Source organism: Sinocyclocheilus rhinocerous, unplaced genomic scaffold (genome assembly GCF_001515625.1).
Source record: "Sinocyclocheilus rhinocerous isolate Xijiao unplaced genomic scaffold, SAMN03320098_v1.1 scaffold1549, whole genome shotgun sequence".
In the NCBI taxonomy this organism is placed as follows: Eukaryota; Metazoa; Chordata; class Actinopteri; order Cypriniformes; family Cyprinidae; genus Sinocyclocheilus; species Sinocyclocheilus rhinocerous.
Genome location: NW_015633205.1, coordinates 258,113 through 265,448, shown reverse-complemented (window position 1 = coordinate 265,448; position 7,336 = coordinate 258,113).

Below are 7,336 nucleotides of genomic sequence, written 5' to 3'. Positions count from 1 at the left end.
ATATTCATATTTATTTCATATGATACCCATGCTGTCAGTACAGCAAGTGAAACCTGAAAAGGGAGGCATAGGAAACTTGAGACTTAATTCTCTAAAACTAATTGTATGCCTTGAAAAAAAATGAAGGGAATAAAATGATTGGGAAATTTTCCCAGTTTCTCTGAGCCTGAGGCGGCTTTAATGGATTTTCTCCACTTGGATGCAGGTGAGGGGGGTCTTATTCCAGCTGAATCATGTAAGAACCTCCCCCCTTCCTCCCTTTATCCAGGTGTTCAGCCAATCCCATTGCTCATTGCCACTGGATGGTCGCCATGTTCTTATTAAATTCCGCAGGCAGGCTGAACACAGCCTCAACACACTGCCCTCCAGTTACAAACCAATGCACAGCATTTGTACACACTAAGCTGAAATGCAGAGATGAATGGAGCTAAATGTGAGTTTTAAAGTGCATTTTTGATTCACATATCTGTTCATATTAATGCAACAAAACATTTTTTAAGAGATTTAAACACTGCAGATATCAAATGGGTTTGGTTGGTTATGAACTTTCTCACAAACTTGTTATTAAGGACTATACAACTTCAGGCCCACAGCATCGAAACGGATCCCTCTCCCGATCCCATGACATGCAAATGCTTATTCCATCTGCAGAATTCAGGCTAAACAACCAAAGCAGTTTCTTCCCTTAAACTGTCCGACTCTACAATAACCAACAACATCCAAACAGACTAACCAATGCGTGCATGCTGTCCATGGCCTTGACCTTACAGTCTTTGCAATCTTTTTAAACTGTCCTTAAGGGTAGTAAACACTGGGAAATTTGTATACAGTACATTCCCTAGTGTTTTACAATGTATTGTTTAGTACTGCATTTATTGTTTCTTTCTGTGAAGAAACTATAATTTGTCCTTTTTCTAACACTTCCAAAATAAAATAGACCTTAAAGATTGTCTCCATTTAGATTCAACCACCACACTAATATACCTGGGGTGCCAGCTTTACTGCTTTAGTTTTGATAGGCTGACCTTTTCTCACCTGCAGCCAATGACACTGCACACTTCCACCAGGCCCCATATGCTAATTATTATTAATGGTGATTTATTTACTTGGCATCCTGTGCCAAGCCTGGCTATTAGAAAAAGAGAGCGAGAAGAGCGAAAAATACTCCCATGTTGCGTTTTATAAGTCCCACCCCCACCCAGCTTAAAGCGTTGCTATAGAAACTCCCAATCAGAAACTGTTGTGCCCATGCACTTGGCGTGGGTTTCAGTGGCGCAGGTGGAATGCATATGGAACAATGGCCCATCTGGGTGTGCCAGTGGCGCCCATTTTAATCACACCATTTCGACAGTGCTGGCTGATGGAGACATTGAGTGGGCTGCTGGGAGGCCGCCAGAGCTCATCTACGGTGGGCAAAAATGGATCATAGAAGGAAGATGCTTCAGATTTGCTCACATGCAGACTTATTTTGAAGGATTCAGTCCATTGGTCAGGCCCAGAAAAAAAATCACTTTATACTTGATCATTTTAGCTTGTTTCATCTCTTTATTCTTTCTGCTTGTACTTTAACATGGTACTATGCTATTTATTTTACTCCCTTTAAAATGCACTATGGGCACATACATTTTCTCAAACTTTTTCTTGAAAATAAAATAAACGCTGATTACCTAAACCATTATAACTAGACTGTAATGCTATTGCTAACTATTGCTGTGGATATGGGGATGTGTGTGCCTGAATCAGTAATTCAAAGCACCTTATCAATTGAACCACATTTGCGCTATGAACAGAACTAGTGAAGGTTAATTAAAAGACAAAAGCCAAGGGGGTGCCTGGCAGCTCTTCTGGTCTAAACCTATTTATACCATGCTGGGGGGATGGGGATTTTGGGTCTAGGAATGTAATATTGAGTCCTTCTAATAACCCAGTAACCTTGCTCCTACAGATGCATAAATAAATCAAGCCTGCACCACTCTCTGCACCTGTTCCATTCAAATATTGCTGTTGAAGCCTCAGACATAAAACCTGATTGCTAAATAGCATAGTAGCATAGTGGACATATTTTTTTTAAGTGTGATATAATGAAGCTCATTTATCTTTTTTTCTGAGCTTTCTTTTGAGATTTAATGTGCTCTCAACAATCAACCTGCCAGAAAAACAGTTTCACAGGTACCCTCCAAATGTTTGAAACTGAAAGGGCTTTAATGCTTTGAGAATGCAGAAATAGCTATAAAAATGGATAAAATTTATGAATGTGCTGCAAATATTTAATGTTGATATCTAAAGTAATAAAGCATGCAAATTCATGCTAGTTTTCTTCTTTTTGTTTTGTTCTGTTCTGCTCTTTTTTGTTTTGTTATTCAAGTGATTTGGCAGTTGAATTTGTGCAGGAATAGACAACACAAACCCAATGGTAACACTTTATGGCAAGTTTTAATCAACATTAGTAAATGAATAACACTAAACTACTTTATACACACTAATCTGAAAAGAGAGATGAATGGAGCTAAACATAAGTTTTAAAGTGCATTTGGGTAGTTCTTCATTCACATATCTGTTAATATCATTGCAGAAAAAAATAAAAAAAAATAAAAAGTAACTTTCAGCATTTTTTACGAAGTTAAATATGAATAATATAATATATAATCATTTGATATCTGCGTTTATATCTCCTGGATAATATATATATATATATTATCCAGGAGATATAAACGCAGATATCAAATGATTATATATTATATTATTCATTTTTAACTTCGTAAAAAATGCTGAAAGTTACGTTTTAATGTAGAAATTGCATTCTACTTATATTAACATAGAACCTTACTGAGAAGTGTACATACACTGTATGTTAATGTAGCAAAACATGTAAACTTTTGTCCCATTCACGATAATCTTTAAAGACAGTTGTTAATTTCCTCCATTATTTCTCATGCAATATCCAGAGACTTTGGCTGTGTTCATTTAAATCCAACTGCAAATCATTACTTCTCTCTGTGAAAATAATCCTTCATTTTATAGTCTGATCGGGTAATTTAAGTTAAAAGATTCAAATTTAAGAGCAGGAGAGGCTTCCATAAACATATACACGTTAATAGATGCATTTAACCAGTGGTGTAATGTAACAAAGTAATAATACTTCGTTACAGTACTTAAGTATTTTTAGGGAGTATATGTACTTTACTTGAGTTTTTATATTTCAGCCAACTTTTACATTTACTACACTACATTTCCTAATTAAAATGTATACTTTTACTCCGATACATTTCCCCGAAGTATATTAGTTACTTACTACAAAATAGTCAGAAATCAGAAGAACACAAACTGCAGGAATGCAGGTTTGACGAATCAGTGGTCTGGCGTTTGCAAGTTAGACTCCTAAAAACACCTTTGCTCATGTGCAAATAAGTGCGCACACAACCGCGGATGATTCATTTTCCACTCAAGTCGAGGCTGGGCTGGGGTGTGCGATATACAGTGTATCTTCTGCGACAATATGGTAAGTGTTGTAACGATGTGTGATCTGACATTATCGAGTACATCACCAAATCACACAAACAGAGACAGAGTGCATGCTCGTGATTTATTAGTCTATTAAAACTCAAAATTTAAGGCATTCTAAATTGTAGACGGCAAAAATTCTTCTGTATGCTTTATATATTTATATAATTTAATATAGGTAACAGTCTATATCACACAAAGAGTGCCGATTTTCTGCATATCAGCATATGATATCAGCATGATAGCTAATTTAATAATCATTTTATACAAGTTCAGTAAAGTTAGCAAGTGACTTACATTTTAGACACAATATCGCTTGTTTTTGCTCAATTTTGTCAACGAAAATAGTTCTGAACAAAGATTACAGCACTGTTTTGCGTCTCTGAGCAATGGTGTTTACTTATTGAATGAATCAGCTTTTTGAACGAATCAGTTGATTAAATGATTCAGTGATTCACTCATTAACACAGTCAAAGGCTTTGTTCCTAAATGAATCAGCCGTTTGAATGAATCGGTTGAATTTTAATGACTCACTCATTAACAGTCACTTGCTGCCACCTACTGGCGGTTTTAATTTCACATTTCGACTATTTTTTTTTTCATGTTTTAAATCATTTCAAATATCAGTATTCAATGTTTTATGTTAAAAACAAAGCATTATTTATCCATCTGTAACTGCATGTTAAATGCAGATTCCAGAAATGTTTTCTTATGTTGGAATGAAAGGCACTATGTACCAGATGAAGTGCTTCTTATTTTTATCCAAAGATACAAAATGGAAGAAAGAGTTAAAACTAAACACAATCTTGCTACTCAAGCTGTGTATGAATTTTTATTTATATATATTTATTTGCTTATTTTCCATTTTGCATTTCATGTACTTTTACTTTCAATACTTAAGTACATTTAAGATTAAAAAAATACTTTTCGTACTTAATTATACGCACACTCTGAGGAAGACTGAAGGCCAAAATGCATCAGTGTGCAGTGTTTTAGTTATGTTTCTATTAATAGTGATGATGGCCAAGAAGCGAATAAAGGATTTTTAAAAATGTTGGACCGGAAGAAGTGCCTTGGATTTCTTTCTATTAATAGAGTTAGCTTATATTGAAGTTAGCTAGCCCTAGCAAGCCTAATTTCACAAGTAGTTTATTATTATTATTATTATTATTATTATTATTATTCGCTGATAAGGAGTAAACCATTGCTCGGGTTTTAATTGTTGCTCTAACATTTAAACCATTTGAGTTTAATGGCAAAGAAAGGCATCAATTACAACATTTAAACAAAACGTGATCATTAGTAATGAGCTCGTAACTTACCTGGACAGTGGTTTGAGCGCAATGTGAAGAATTAACCCTCGGCCGCGGCCTGGCTCCGGAGGTGGAGGATCATGGGTAATGCTGACAGAAATGCCAAATGTAACCTTTTTTCCCCATTTTTATCAGAGAATAAGGCAGAAAATATATTTTATAATTTCTATACTGTAATAAATGTGTGCAAGGAACCACTGACGATGGTTTATAATAGCGAGTAGCTTGCAAAATATAAAGCAATAAAAACAAGAATAAAATATCCTGATTAAAGGTTGAGTAATAGTGCTTGAATACGTAAAAAAAAAAAAAAAGTAATTTATATATTAACATCATTTAGATGTTTTTATATCGTGGTCATATTAGATGCCAAATCTCACTCTACTACTTCCTCATCTTTTATCACACCCAGGGAGCACACTAGGAACCCCTGGTGGTGAGGATGAAAACTACACCTACTGAAACATGTACAGTTCATGATACTGTTACAACTTAACAGGCAATGTCCTGGCAGAAAGCTTTTCCTTACTTTTTACATTTTTCTACTGATTTTTTTTTTCTTACAGTGTGTACCCAGCAGCATGTATATAGCATTCAGGTACTGATATTTACAGCTGAAATCTTTAAGGTTTTGTTTATGTAATTGCTTGTGTCTGATGAAGCTCAGTGCTGTGCCAAGAGTAGCGACTTAATTAAAACTTCGGCAGTTCGCAACATCCTGCATCTAAACACACACAACAGAATCTCTAGGTACTCTCATTCACACACACGTGCATTTATATGTAGGCTACCGCTTCTTACTGGATTAAATGCAGTGGTGTATAAATTACCTGAAAGCCATACTCAAGTAAAAGTACAGATACCTTATCAGAAAATGACTGGTAGAAGTTAAAGTCACCATTTAGAATATTACTTGAGTAAAAGTTTTAAATATGTGATATTTATTGTACTTAACAGGTGTAGATATAATTAGTAAGTGAAGTTGGAAGAAATCTAAAGAACCATTACAGGGGACCTACAAAAATTAAAAATATGAAATGAACAACTAAATGAAAAAAAAAAAAAAAAATCTAAATTAAAGCTGCAAGCAGCGATGAAAGGGCCCTCGCACCCGGGCTCACCGCCACCCGGTAGCTTTAGGAAAACAGCAAACGTTGGGCAATATACATTTAAAGTGGTAAATATAGGAGGAATATGTCAAAGTCATTTATATGTGCCAAACTTCCTGCTGCCAACTGGTGGCGCTATGATTATAACTGAATGTTGGCATGTTCTATTAAGAACTCTAGCTGCTGCATTTTGGACCAGTTGGTGTTTGTTTATTAAGCGTGCAGAACAACCACCCAATAAAGCATTACAATAATCTAGCCCTGAGGTCATAAACGCATGGATTAACATTTCTGCATTTGACATTGAGAGAATAGGTCGTAATTTAGATATATTTTTGAGATGGAAAAATGCAGTTTTACAAATGCTAGAAACGTGGCTTTCTAACGAAAGATTATCAAATAGCACACCTAGGTTCCTAACTGATGACGAAGAATCAGACCAACAGGTGGCACTATGATTATAAGTGAACATTGATGTGCAGATGTCTTCAGGCCAGTATTCTTACCAAACATGTGATGTTTGTGAACGGATATTGCATGTTTAAGTTAGTGTAAAACAAGTCATTTCCTGTTGCCAGCAGGTGGTGCTATGATTATAACTGAATATTGGCATCTAAATGTTTTCAGGCCAGGACTCTTATCAAACATGTGAAGTTTGGGGAAGACGGACATTGTATGCATGAGTTACAACAACTTCCAGTTTCATGGTATTACTAGCATGCTTTAGCACTTAGTAAGTGTTGCTAGTATGTTTGAGCATGTTTCTAGCATGTTTAGCACTCAATGGCTTATTTTAATGTGTTGCTTATAGTCCATCACAGTGTTAAACATGTCACTTCCTGTTGCCAGTAGGTGGTGCTATGATTATAAGAGAATGTAGATGTCTTCAGGCCAGGACTCTTATTAAACATATTAAGTTTGGGGCAGATTTGACATTGCATGCTTGAGGTACAGCAACTTGCTGTTTCATTGTATTGATAGCGTTGCCTGTTGCCAGCAGGTGGCGCTATGACTATAACTGAATATTGGCCTTGAGACGTGTTCAGGCCAGGACTCTTATCCAACATGTGAAGTTTGGGTCAGATCAGACATTACATGCTTACGTTAGTGTTAAACAAGCCATTTCCTGTGGCCAGCAGGTGGCGCTATGACTATAAATGAATATTGGCCTTAAGATGTGATAAGGCCAAGACTCTTATCAAACATGTGAAGTTTAGGGCAGATTAGATATTGCATGTTTAAGTTAGTGTGAAACAAGTCACTTCCTGTTGCCAGCAGGTGGCGCTATAATTATAACTGAATATTGGCCTTTAGATGTGTTCAGGCTAGGACTTCTATAAAGCGTGTGAAGTTTGGGGCAGATTGGGCATTGTATGCATGAGTTACAACAACTTCCTCTTTCATGGTATTAAT